We start from the raw sequence: 14,473 nt of genomic DNA, 5'->3' as shown, positions 1-14,473 counted from the left end.
TAGGAGCTTCATGAAATGTGTTTCCATGGCCGAGCAGCCACACACAAGCCTAAGATCACCATGTGCAATGCCAAGTGTCGGCTGGAGTGGTGTAAAGCCCGCTGCCATTGGACTCTGGAGCAGTGGATATGCGTTCTCTGGAGTGATGAATCACGCCATCTGGCAGTCCGATGGACAAATCTGGGTTTGGTGGATGCCAAGACAACACTACCTGCCCGAATGCATAGTGCCAACTGTAAAGTTTGGTGGAGGAAGAATAATTGTCTTGGGCTGTTTTTCATGGTTCGGGCTAGGCCCCTTAGTTCCAGTGAAGGGAAAGCTTAATGCTACAGCATACAATTACATTCTAGATAATTCTGTGCTTCCATCTTTTTGGCAACAATTTGGGGGAGGACCTTTCCTCTTTCAGCATGAAATGCCCCCATGCACAAAGCGAGGTCCATATAGAAATGGTTTGTCGAGATCGACGTGGAAGAACATGACTGGCCTGCACAGAGCTCTGACCTCAACCCCATTGAACACCTTTGGGATGAATTGGAACGCCGACTGCGAGCCAGGCCTAATCTCCCAACATCAGTGCCCAACCTCACTAATGCTCTTGTGGCAGAATGGAAGCATGTCCCTGCAGCAATGTTCCAACATCTAGTGGAAAGACTTCCCAGAAGAGTGGAAGCTGTTATAGCAGCAAAGGGGGTTCATATTACAGAAATTATACAAATTTGCATTGGGGTACCACTCTGGTGACAAAGCCCTTTGTTCCTTTCAAGTGGCAAAATTGTACCATTAAAAACATACACATTTGCGGTCTTAAGGTACCACCTCAATGACAAATACATTTGTTCCTTTAAGTTGCAAAAAGCAAGACGTTAGATGTTCTAAACCTCTCTGCATTTACAATATGTCATGTAAAATAATGTTGATTCAACAACAATGAATATTAGCAAGACCTCTTTGTTGTCACATACTTTTACATAATCCTTTACGAAGACGTTAGGACTGCCGTTGGACAATAATAGTGATCAACCTGAACATAACCACAGACCATCTAAACTGGTACAACACTTCCATTAACGGGTGGCACAAATACAACACTGTGGAAACCACGGCCATACAATATGCTAATGAGCCCCCTCAGCTACATTGCCCACACAAACATGGAAAAAAACGCAGTGATGATTGCACCTTATATTCAAAATATTGTGTATAGAAATGTACCATTATACTAGATTATCTGCACATGTACCCTAAAAGGTACCGAACAGTACAGTATGTTTACCTCTGAAGATACTTTGTGTACTTTTGACCTTTTTTTACCCAAGGGAACAATACTGAACCCTAACCGTACCCATATTTTTGAGAGCGTACTAGTATAATAAGTGCTAAAATATTTGCCTTTATTTCTTTCCACTGGCGATTGGACCCCGAGCTGGAGGGGATGGGGGTGTGAACATCTCTTATGATGCTGTTATGGCAGGGTTCTCCAACCCTGTTCCTGGAGAGGTTTTCACTCAGCTAATTATTTGATTGATAAGCTGAATCTGGTTAGTTTCAACTGAGGTTGGAGCGAATACCCTCTTGTAGGTTTCTCTCCAGCAACAGGCTTGGAGTTAAAACCTACAGGAGGTTAGCTCTCCAGAAACAGGGTTGGAGTTAAAATCTACAGGAGGGTATCTCTCCAGGAACAGGGTTGGAGTTCAAACCTACAGGAGGGTATCTCTCCAGGAACAGGGTTGGAGTTCAAACCTACAGGAGGGTATCTCTCCAGGAACAGGGTTGGAGTTCAAACCTACAGGAGGGTATCTCTCCAGGAACAGGGTTGGAGTTCAAACCTACAGGAGGGTATCTCTCCAGGAACAGGGTTGGAGTTATTACCTACAGGAGAATATCTCTCCAGGAACAGGGATGGAGTTATAACCTACAGGAGAATATCTCTCCAGGAACAGGGATGGAGTTATAACCTACAGGAGGGTATCTCTCCAGGAACAGGGTTGGAGTTCAAACCTACAGGAGAATATCTCTCCAGGAACAGGGATGGCGTTATAACCTACAGGAGGGTATCTCTCCAGGAACAGGGATGGCGTTATAACCTACAGGAGGGTATCTCTCCAGGAACAGGGATGGCGTTATAACCTACAGGAGGGTATCTCTCCAGGAACAGGGTTGGAGTTCAAACCTACAGGAGAATATCTCTCCAGGAACAGGGATGGAGTTATAACCTACAGGAGGGAATCTCTCCAGGAACAGGGATGGCGTTATAACCTACAGGAGGGTATCTCTCCAGGAACAGGGTTGGAGTTAAAATCTACAGGAGGGTATCTCTCCAGGAACATGGTTGGAGTTAAACACCTACAGGAGAATATCTCTCCAGGAACAGGGATGGCGTTATAACCTACAGGAGGGTATCTCTCCAGGAACAGGGTTGGAGTTATTACCTACAGGAGGGTATCTCTCCAGGAACAGGGTTGGAGTTCAAACCTACAGGAGGGTATCTCTCCAGGAACAGGGATGGAGTTATAACCTACAGGAGGGTATCTCTCCAGGAACAGGGTTGGAGTTATTACCTACAGGAGGGTATCTCTCCAGGAACAGGGATGGAGTTATAACCTACAGGAGGGTATCTCTCCAGGAACAGGGTTGGAGTTATTACCTACAGGAGGGTATCTCTCCAGGAACAGGGTTGGAGTTATTACCTACAGGAGGGTATCTCTCCAGGAACAGGGTTGGAGTTATTACCTACAGGAGGGTATCTCTCCAGGAACAGGGTTGGAGTTATTACCTACAGGAGGGTATCTCTCCAGGAACAGGGATGGAGTTATAACCTACAGGAGGGTATCTCTCCAGGAACAGGGTTGGAGTTCAAACCTACAGGAGGGTATCTCTCCAGGAACAGGGATGGCGTTATAACCTACAGGAGGGTATCTCTCCAGGAACAGGGTTGGAGTTCAAACCTACAGGAGGGTATCTCTCCAGGAACAGGGTTGGAGTTATTACCTACAGGAGGGTATCTCTCCAGGAACAGGGATGGAGTTATAACCTACAGGAGGGTATCTCTCCAGGAACAGGGTTGGAGTTATAACCTACAGGAGGGTATCTCTCCAGGAACAGGGTTGGAGTTATAACCTACAGGAGGGTATCTCTCCAGGAACAGGGTTGGAGTTATAACCTACAGGAGGGTATCTCTCCAGGAACAGGGTTGGAGTTATAACCTACAGGAGGGTATCTCTCCAGGAACAGGGATGGAGTTATTACCTACAGGAGGGTATCTCTCCAGGAACAGGGTTGGAGTTATAACCTACAGGAGGGTATCTCTCCAGGAACAGGGATGGAGTTATAACCTACAGGAGGGTATCTCTCCAGGAACAGGGTTGGAGTTCAAACCTACAGGAGGGTATCTCTCCAGGAACAGGGATGGAGTTATTACCTACAGGAGGGTATCTCTCCAGGAACAGGGTTGGAGTTATTACCTACAGGAGGGTATCTCTCCAGGAACAGGGTTGGAGTTATTACCTACAGGAGGGTATCTCTCCAGGAACAGGGATGGAGTTATAACCTACAGGAGGGTATCTCTCCAGGAACAGGGTTGGAGTTATTACCTACAGGAGGGTATCTCTCCAGGAACAGGGATGGAGTTATAACCTACAGGAGGGTATCTCTCCAGGAACAGGCTTGGAGTTATAACCTACAGGAGGGTATCTCTCCAGGAACAGGGATGGAGTTATAACCTACAGGAGGGTATCTCTCCAGGAACAGGGATGGAGTTATAACCTACAGGAGGGTATCTCTCCAGGAACAGGGTTGGAGTTATTACCTACAGGAGGGTATCTCTCCAGGAACAGGGTTGGAGTTATTACCTACAGGAGGGTATCTCTCCAGGAACAGGGTTGGAGTTATAACCTACAGGAGGGTATCTCTCCAGGAACAGGGATGGAGTTATTACCTACAGGAGGGTATCTCTCCAGGAACAGGGTTGGAGTTATTACCTACAGGAGGGTATCTCTCCAGGAACAGGGTTGGAGTTATTACCTACAGGAGGGTATCTCTCCAGGAACAGGGTTGGAGTTATTACCTACAGGAGGGTATCTCTCCAGGAACAGGGTTGGAGTTATAACCTACAGGAGGGTATCTCTCCAGGAACAGGGTTGGAGTTATTACCTACAGGAGGGTATCTCTCCAGGAACAGGGTTGGAGTTCAAACCTACAGGAGGGTATCTCTCCAGGAACAGGGTTGGAGTTATAACCTACAGGAGGGTATCTCTCCAGGAACAGGGTTGGAGTTATAACCTACAGGAGGGTATCTCTCCAGGAACAGGGTTGGAGTTATAACCTACAGGAGGGTATCTCTCCAGGAACAGGGTTGGAGTTATAACCTACAGGAGGGTATCTCTCCAGGAACAGGGTTGGAGTTATAACCTACAGGAGGGTATCTCTCCAGGAACAGGGATGGAGTTATTACCTACAGGAGGGTATCTCTCCAGGAACAGGGTTGGAGTTATAACCTACAGGAGGGTATCTCTCCAGGAACAGGGATGGAGTTATAACCTACAGGAGGGTATCTCTCCAGGAACAGGGTTGGAGTTCAAACCTACAGGAGGGTATCTCTCCAGGAACAGGGATGGAGTTATTACCTACAGGAGGGTATCTCTCCAGGAACAGGGTTGGAGTTATTACCTACAGGAGGGTATCTCTCCAGGAACAGGGTTGGAGTTATTACCTACAGGAGGGTATCTCTCCAGGAACAGGGATGGAGTTATAACCTACAGGAGGGTATCTCTCCAGGAACAGGGTTGGAGTTATTACCTACAGGAGGGTATCTCTCCAGGAACAGGGATGGAGTTATAACCTACAGGAGGGTATCTCTCCAGGAACAGGCTTGGAGTTATAACCTACAGGAGGGTATCTCTCCAGGAACAGGGATGGAGTTATAACCTACAGGAGGGTATCTCTCCAGGAACAGGGATGGAGTTATAACCTACAGGAGGGTATCTCTCCAGGAACAGGGTTGGAGTTATTACCTACAGGAGGGTATCTCTCCAGGAACAGGGTTGGAGTTATTACCTACAGGAGGGTATCTCTCCAGGAACAGGGTTGGAGTTATAACCTACAGGAGGGTATCTCTCCAGGAACAGGGATGGAGTTATTACCTACAGGAGGGTATCTCTCCAGGAACAGGGTTGGAGTTATTACCTACAGGAGGGTATCTCTCCAGGAACAGGGTTGGAGTTATTACCTACAGGAGGGTATCTCTCCAGGAACAGGGTTGGAGTTATTACCTACAGGAGGGTATCTCTCCAGGAACAGGGTTGGAGTTATAACCTACAGGAGGGTATCTCTCCAGGAACAGGGTTGGAGTTATTACCTACAGGAGGGTATCTCTCCAGGAACAGGGTTGGAGTTCAAACCTACAGGAGGGTATCTCTCCAGGAACAGGGTTGGAGTTATAACCTACAGGAGGGTATCTCTCCAGGAACAGGGTTGGAGTTATAACCTACAGGAGGGTATCTCTCCAGGAACAGGGTTGGAGTTATAACCTACAGGAGGGTATCTCTCCAGGAACAGGGTTGGAGTTATAACCTACAGGAGGGTATCTCTCCAGGAACAGGGTTGGAGTTATAACCTACAGGAGGGTATCTCTCCAGGAACAGGGTTGGAGTTATAACCTACAGGAGGGTATCTCTCCAGGAACAGGGTTGGAGTTATAACCTACAGGAGGGTATCTCTCCAGGAACAGGGTTGGAGTTATAACCTACAGGAGGGTATCTCTCCAGGAACAGGGATGGAGTTATTACCTACAGGAGGGTATCTCTCCAGGAACAGGGTTGGAGTTATAACCTACAGGAGGGTATCTCTCCAGGAACAGGGATGGAGTTATAACCTACAGGAGGGTATCTCTCCAGGAACAGGGATGGAGTTATAACCTACAGGAGGGTATCTCTCCAGGAACAGGGATGGAGTTATAACCTACAGGAGGGTATCTCTCCAGGAACAGGGTTGGAGTTAAAACCTACAGGAGGGTATCTCTCCAGGAACAGGGTTGGAGTTATTACCTACAGGAGGGTATCTCTCCAGGAACAGGGTTGGAGTTATAACCTACAGGAGGGTATCTCTCCAGGAACAGGGTTGGCGTTATAACCTACAGGAGGGTATCTCTCCAGGAACAGGGTTGGAGTTATAACCTACAGGAGGGTATCTCTCCAGGAACAGGGTTGGAGTTATAACCTACAGGAGGGTATCTCTCCAGGAACAGGGTTGGAGTTATAACCTACAGGAGGGTATCTCTCCAGGAACAGGGATGGAGTTATAACCTACAGGAGGGTATCTCTCCAGGAACAGGGTTGGAGTTATAACCTACAGGAGGGTATCTCTCCAGGAACAGGGTTGGAGTTATTACCTACAGGAGGGTATCTCTCCAGGAACAGGGTTGGAGTTATTACCTACAGGAGGGTATCTCTCCAGGAACAGGGTTGGAGTTATAACCTACAGGAGGGTATCTCTCCAGGAACAGGGTTGGAGTTATTACCTACAGGAGGGTATCTCTCCAGGAACAGGGTTGGAGTTATTACCTACAGGAGGGTATCTCTCCAGGAACAGGGTTGGAGAGCCTTGTGTTATGGAATAGTAGTGTATAACCCCTAACAAAGGAACCAACCAAACGTAGTTGGTCTTGTAGAGCCATCTGGTGGGGGATGTCGATACAGGATAATGAAGCAAGACTTGGTAATATGCCAGGACCTTCATCAGATTGATTATCACATCATCTATGTTATTTCAATGGGAAGACCTCATGTAGCCCTTTTTATCACTGTAATACAACACATCTCTTTTTTTTTGTGACTGACTGTGTTCAAAACCGGATTTCAAGCGCACCACACAGCTATGTTACTCTGAGCTGAAGCCTGCCAGCGCACCACACAACCATGTCACTCTGAGCTGAAGCCTGCCAGCACACCACACAACCATGTTACCCTGAGCTGAAGCCTGCCAGCGCACCAAAAAACCATGTTACTCTGAGCTGAAGCCTGCCAGCGCACCACACAACCATGTTACCTTGAGCTGAAGCCTGCCAGCGCACCACACAACCATGTTACCCTGAGCTGAAGCCTGCCAGCGCACCACACAACCATGTTACCCTGACCTGAAGCCTGCCAGCGCACCACACAACCATGTTACTCTGAGCTGAAGCCTGCCAGCGCACCACACAACCATGTTACTCTGAGCTGAAGTCTGCCAGCGTGGACATTCTCTTGGGCAGCTAACAGAAGTCTTCAGGTCTCAGGCAAGGTTACACGCCACGTCAGTGTAGTACAAACCACCTCTGTTACATCTGGCTACATGTCCTAGATTGAATATTGAGAGTATTTTGAACACTGCCCAATGTTTTACTGACTCAATTGAATCAAATAGCATTGTCAAACAGATGGACTCAGTTAGTTATCGATCTGCTATAAAGGCTAAGTCAATTAGAAACCATTTGATAGGAAAGCTATCGAGTCACTGCCATTGATTTGGAGCGTTTTCAACCTTTTTTCTGGTCTCTGTGTGTATAAGTTGTATCAGTAGGTTCGTATTCTGTGGAAAAGTTCCATCTTTATTAACAGACATGCTGGAATGAGACATACTCCTGCACCCTGTAGTATTGTTGCTTAATGATGATTCCAAATTGGCCTGGTGGACAAACAACATCAAATCATTGTTGGCTGGCCTAGCTGTGAATTCCTCCACATTAGCTTTTTGTGCTACACTGACTCAGACAGTTTCAGGACATTGTGATGTTAGAGTTGTCCACCGCTAGGATGAACAAGGCCAAGGCCTCCACACTGCTGACATGGACAGATGGAAGTTCTAAGACATCAGAACTCATTGCCCTGAAGTCCACTGAGGTTACTGAGGTCCACTGAGGTCCACTGAGGTCCACTGAGGTCTACTGAGGGCCACTGAGGTCCACCGAGGTCTACTGAGGACCACTGAGGTCTACTGAGGTCCATTGAGTTCCACCGAGGTCTACTGAGGACCACTGAGGTCTACTGACGTCCACTGAGGTCTACTGAGGTCTACTGAGGTCTACTGAGGGCCACTGAGGTCTACTGAGGTCTACTGAGGGCCACTGAGGTCTACCGAGGTCTACCGAGGTCTACCGAGGTCCACTGAGGTCCACAAGGCCTACTGAGGTCTACTGAGGGCCACTGAGGTCTACTGAGGTCTACTGAGGTCCACTGAGGTCTACTGAGGTCTACTGAGGTCTACCGAGGCCCACTGAGGTCTACTGAGGTCTACTGAGGTCCACTGAGGTCTACTGAGGTCCACCGAGGTCTACTGAGGTCCACCGAGGTCTACTGAGGGCCACTGAGGTCTACTGAGGTCTACCGAGGTCTACCGAGGTCCACTGAGGTCCACTGAGGTCCACTGAGGTCCACTGAGGTCCACGAGGCCTACTGAGGTCTACTGAGGGCCACTGAGGTCTACTGAGGTCTACTGAGGTCTACCGAGGCCCACTGAGGTCTACTGAGGTCCACGAGGCCTACTGAGGTCTACTGAGGGCCACTGAGGTCTACTGAGGTCTACTGAGGGCCACTGAGGTCTACTGAGGTCTACTGAGGTCCACTGCGGTCCAATGAGGTCTACTGAGGTCCACTGAGGTCTACTGAGGTCCACTGAGGGCCACTGAGGTCTACTGAGGTCTACTGAGGGCCACTGGGGTCTACTGAGGGCCACTGAGGTCCACTGAGGTCCACTGTGGCCCAATGAGGTCCACTGAGGTCTACTGAGGTCTACTGAGGGCCACTGGGGTCTACTGAGGGCCACTGAGGGCCACTGAGGTCTACTGAGGTCCACTGTGGTCCAATGAGGTCTACTGAGGGCCACTGAGGTCTACTGAGGTCTACTGTGGTCCAATGAGGTCTACTGAGGGCCACTGAGGTCTACTGATGTCCACTGTGGTCCAATGAGGTCTACTGAGGGCCACTGAGGTCTACTGAGGTCTACTGAGGTCCACTGTCCTAATATCTTGTTTCTGACTTTTCTGTGATCACTGTTGCAGTTGTTTGGCATGTGTTACTATTTTATGTGTATTTAAGCATTATTTATTGGTCCATTCTTGCCAATTTTCATATTTCTGTTTTAAAACTATGCTGTTTTCACTTAACCTATGCAATGATATGCAAACTGGGACCTTTAGGGGAGGAGGTTAGTGGGTGGTGGATGGGGTGTTCTTTTAGGGTTTTATGTTGTTATGTCTGAAAATGTTCTAAAACTAAATGTATCACAAAAAAGTTGTATCAGTTTTATCAGTGACTCCTGAGGACTCACAGACAGGCAGTATGACCTTTAACACAAGTGATTTGCATCACCTAGCATTGATAGTAAAACACACATGTCTTATTTTGGGGGTTCTGGTCCAAAAAGCTAATAGTAATGAAGTAGATGATCCAACACATTAGTTCACTCTTCCAGGAAGAACCTTTTCACCAAAGGTTTCTTAAAAGGGATCTTTGAGGGTTCTTTGTTGGGCAAAAAGGTTCTACCTGGAATAAAAAGTAGTCCTGGAAACTGGACAGCCGGAGAACCCTTTATGAACCCTTTCAAAGACAAAATGTTTCCATCCCTGAAAGGATGTTGGTCAGGTCCATGTCCTACTTCATTAGTGTTTTGCATCACAACAATAGAAACAGAATGGGAACATTATGACACTGAAAATAGAAACAGAATGGGAACATTATGACACTGAAAATAGAAACAGAATGGGAACATTATGACACTGATAATAGAAACGGAATGGGAACATTATGACACTGAAAATAGAAACAGAATGGGAACATTATGAGACTGAAAATAGAAACCGAATGGGAACATTATGAGACTGAAAAGGAAAGAACATGAGCTTTTTGAGTTTCATTGATATCACACAATGTTCTTTTCAGATCAATGGATCCCGTCCATTTTAATGTTGGCCAGTGGACAGACTGTTTGATCTTCTCTCTCTTATTACTCCTTGTAAAAGGAAATAAAATATTATGCAGATCTTTTTAAAGTGCACCAAATGTGTAATTTGCTTGTCCTCCAAAAGAACACCATAATATTTTACATCACTGAATGTACCACCTGTATTTTAGATCTATAACGGTTCTCCTCGTCCTCTGAGGAAGAGTAGTCAAGATCGGACCAATGCGCAGCGTGGTATGTGTCCATGTTAATATTTAATAAATCAACTGAACACTGAATAACAAAACAACAAAGAGAGTGAACGAAACAGTCCTGTAAGGTGCAAACACACAAAACAGAAAACAACTACCCACAAATCAAATGGGAAAAACAGGCTACCTAAGTATGGTTCTCAATCAGAGACAACGATTGACAGCTGCCTCTGGTTGAGAACCTTACCAGGCCAAACACATAGAAAACCAAAACTAGAACAACGCATAGAATGCCCACCCCAACTCACGCCCTGACCAACCTAAACGAGAAACATAACAAAGGAACTAAGGTCAGGACGTGACAAGATCACTGAATCCACCGCCTGTATTTTAGATCACTGAATGCACCGCCTGTATTTTAGATCACAGAGGAACATGCAGGTCGTGCTTTCAGTTAAGTACAGTATTGAGTGTTTAGATTGGCATGAAGTTTTCGAGGTCTCCAAGGGAGCCAATCAACTGGTTGATACCCTGTGGTCCCAACACACAACGTGAGGTCACTCAGGACACATTTCTGGTGTTGGCACTGCCATTTACCACTCGTTAAACTAAGGTGTTTAACAGGGCTGCGATCGGGCCAGGCAAGGCCCCCCGTGGTCTCATTGATCCTACCATTCAGTCCTCCCCAGGGGTGCTTTTAGAGATTTGGCAGGGTGTCAATTGGATTCTGAACTTTGTGACCACTGTCCTGTCAGTACATTCTTCTTAGAACTGGTCTTGGTGAAGAGATTACCTTGGTAAGGCTCTGAAAGTCACCCAGAGTTCTAATTCTAAGTTGCAACCAAGATAATGATTTGTTGCATTTTGGCTCACAGTGAACCTACACTGAACAGTTTTACAGTTTAGGATTGATCTACTCACCGCCAGAGTATTAGAAGACGAACAAAAGACAAAGAACAGAGTAGATATTGGTCATCCTTGGCGCATGTTCCTTAAAAGTGGAAATCAATGTGAACTTAGTTTGTAAGCACTGATGCCTTGGGTGCACATGAGGCCGGTGGCACCTTAATTGGTTAGGACAGCTCATCGTAATGGCTGGAACGGAATAATGGAATAGTATCAAACCCATTAAACACATGCCTTCCATTAGCTGTCCTCCCCTCGGTAGCCTCCTGTGCTTGGGTGACAAGTCCAAAAGATGATTCAAGGAAAATAACTTCTCAGAAGCCACATTTTAAGGCACAGAGAATAAATAGTCCCATTCTCTCCTGTCAAACACATCTGAATCTAAGGATGCTCAGGAACGTCCCAATATGCAGAGGAGTGTTGGACATTGGTTAATAAACCCTGTCTAATCCAATATGATGTATATCAAAGCAGATGTCTTTCACAACAGAGAAGCAAGACATTTAGCTGGTATTTGATTGTTTCGATTCAAAAGCAACATTTGTCTAAAAGAGCAACAATTAGACACATCTTTGCAATGCTTTAACAAAAATTTGAATGCAGCTTCTGTCAGACTTTGACACACTGGTCGAGACAGTGCTTAAACACTTCCAGAAGAAAAGATGCCAGTTTGGCAGAAAATGTATTGGGTACCCTCAGGCGATTATTCAGAATTATTAAGGAGAGAGGAGAGACGACACGTTTAGATCAGGTAGTGAAATATTCCTTTTGAATCTCACTGTGCCTGAAAAAGCCGCCTGAATTAAACCTATATTGGATGGGATCGGTCAGTGTCTGTAATTGACTGTACGTAGAGTGATGGCTTTGCATCATGTATCACCATCTCAAATACAGCCTCTCTTTGTTTCTTCATTGTCATTCCATGGCAACTATAGTTGGTTACAGCCTGTCAGGTAAGAGGGTCAGGTACCATTTTTGTCATGTTGTGTCTTGTCTCTGTCCTTTCCCTTCACCATGTCTCCCTCTGCTGGTCGTTGTTAGGTTACCTTTTCTCCCCCGCTTTCTCCCAGCTGTTCCTTGTCTCCTCTAACTACCCATTCACCCCGTTTCCCACCTGTTCCCTTTTTCCCTCTGATTAGGTCCCTATATCTCTCTCTGTTTCTGTTCCTGTCCTTGTCGGATTCTTGTTTGTGTTTGTGTTTCATGCCTGAGCCAGACTATCGTCATGTTTGCTGTAACCTTGTCCTGTCCTGTCGGAATCTGCCGGTCTATCTGAGCCTACCTATGTTTGGTTATTAAAGAAGCTCTGTTTAAGTTAGTTCGCTTTTGGGTCCTCATTCACTCACCATAACAGAAGAATCCGACCAAGAATGGACCCAGCGACTTCGGATCCTCTCCACTCAGCCGTCGGGATCCAGGGAGCGATGCTAGGCAGACACGAGCAGGAAGTGTCTGCTGCTCGACATGCCGTTGAGACCCTGGCCACCCAAGTCTCCAACCTCACAGAACAGGTTCACCATCTCCGCCTCGATCCACCGGCCACTTCCAGGGCTTTCGAATCTCCGGAGCCCAGAATCAATAACCCGCCGTGTTACTCTGGGGAGCCCACTGAATGCCGCTCGTTCCTCACCCAGTGTGATATTGTGTTTTCTCTCCAGCCCAACACTTACTCCAGGAGCACTGCTCGTGTCGCCTACGTCATATCTCTCCTTATTGGACGGGCTCGTGAATGGGGCACGGCAATCTGGGAGGCAAGGGCTGAGTGTACTAACCAGTATCAGGACTTTAAGGAGGAGATGATACGGGTTTTTGATCGATCTGTTTTTGGGGAGGAGGCTTCCAGGGCCCTGTCTTCCCTATGTCAAGGCAATCGATCCATAACAGACTACTCTATTGAGTTTCGCACTCTTGCTGTCTCCAGTGGCTGGAACGAGCCGGCCTTGCTCGCTCGTCTTCTGGAGGGTCTCCGCGCAGAGGTAAAGGATGAGATTCTCTCCCGGGAGGTTCCTTCCAGCGTGGATTCCTTGATTGAACTCGCTATTCGCATTGAGCGACGGGTTGATCTTCGTCACCGAGCTCGTGGAAAGGAGCTCGCGCTCTCCGTCGCCCCCCTCTCCGCATCACTACCATCTTCCTCTGCCGGCTCGGGTGCTGAGCCCATGCAGCTGGGAGGTATCCGCATCTCGACTAAGGAGAGGGAACGGAGAATCACCAACCGCCTCTGTCTCTATTGCGGTTCCGCTGGTCATTTTGTCACTTCATGTCCAGTAAAAGGCCAGAGCTCGTCGGTAAGCGGAGGGCTACTGGTGAGCGCTACTACTCCTGTCTCTCCTTCAAGATCCTGCACTACCTTGTCGGTCCATCTACGCTGGACCGGTTCGTCTGCTTCCTGCAGTGCCTTAATAGACTCTGGGGCGGAGGGCTGTTTTATGGACGAGACCTGGGCTCGGGAACATGACATTCCTCTCAGACAGTTAAAGGAGCCCACGGCCTTGTTCGCCCTGGATGGTAGTCCTCTCCCCAGGATTCAGCGTGAGACGCTACCTTTAACCCTCACTGTTTCTGGTAATCATAGTGAAACCATTTCCTTTTTAATTTTTCGTTCACCTTTTACACCTGTTGTTTTGGGCCATCCCTGGCTAGTTTGTCATAATCCTTCCATTAATTGGTCTAGTAATTCTATCCTCTCCTGGAACGTCTCTTGTCATGTGAAATGTTTAATGTCTGCTATCCCTCCTGTTTCCTCTGTCTCTTCTTCACAGGAGGAGCCTGGTGATTTGACAGGGGTGCCGGAGGAATATCACGATCTGCGCACGGTGTTCAGTCGGTCCAGGGCCACCTCTCTTCCTCCACACCGGTCGTATGATTGTAGTATTGATCTCCTTCCGGGAACCACCCCCCCCCGGGGTAGACTATACTCTCTGTCGGCTCCCGAACGTAAGGCTCTCGAAGATTATTTGTCTTTAGCTCTTGACGCCGGTACCATAGTCCCCTCCTCCTCTCCCGCCGGAGCGGGGTTTTTTTTTGTCAAGAAGAAGGACGGGTCTCTGCGCCCCTGCATAGATTATCGAGGGCTGAATGACATAACAGTGAAGAATCGTTATCCGCTTCCTCTTATGTCTTCAGCCTTCGAGATCCTGCAGGGAGCCAGGTTTTTCACTAAGTTGGACCTTCGTAACGCTTACCATCTCGTGCGCATCAGGGAGGGGGACGAGTGGAAGACGGCGTTTAACACTCCGTTAGGGCACTTTGAATACCGGGTTCTTCCTTTCGGCCTCGCTAACGCTCCAGCTGTCTTTCAGGCATTAGTCAATGATGTCCTGAGAGACATGCTGAACATCTTTGTTTTCGTCTACCTTGACGATATCCTGATTTTTTCACCGTCACTCCAGATTCATGTTCAGCACGTTCGACGTGTCCTCCAGCGCCTTTTAGAGAAT

Source organism: Oncorhynchus mykiss, chromosome 13 (genome assembly GCF_057628025.1).
Source record: "Oncorhynchus mykiss isolate SJ-2025 chromosome 13, ASM5762802v1, whole genome shotgun sequence".
Classification (NCBI taxonomy): Eukaryota; Metazoa; Chordata; class Actinopteri; order Salmoniformes; family Salmonidae; genus Oncorhynchus; species Oncorhynchus mykiss.
This window is presented reverse-complemented; position numbering follows the sequence as displayed.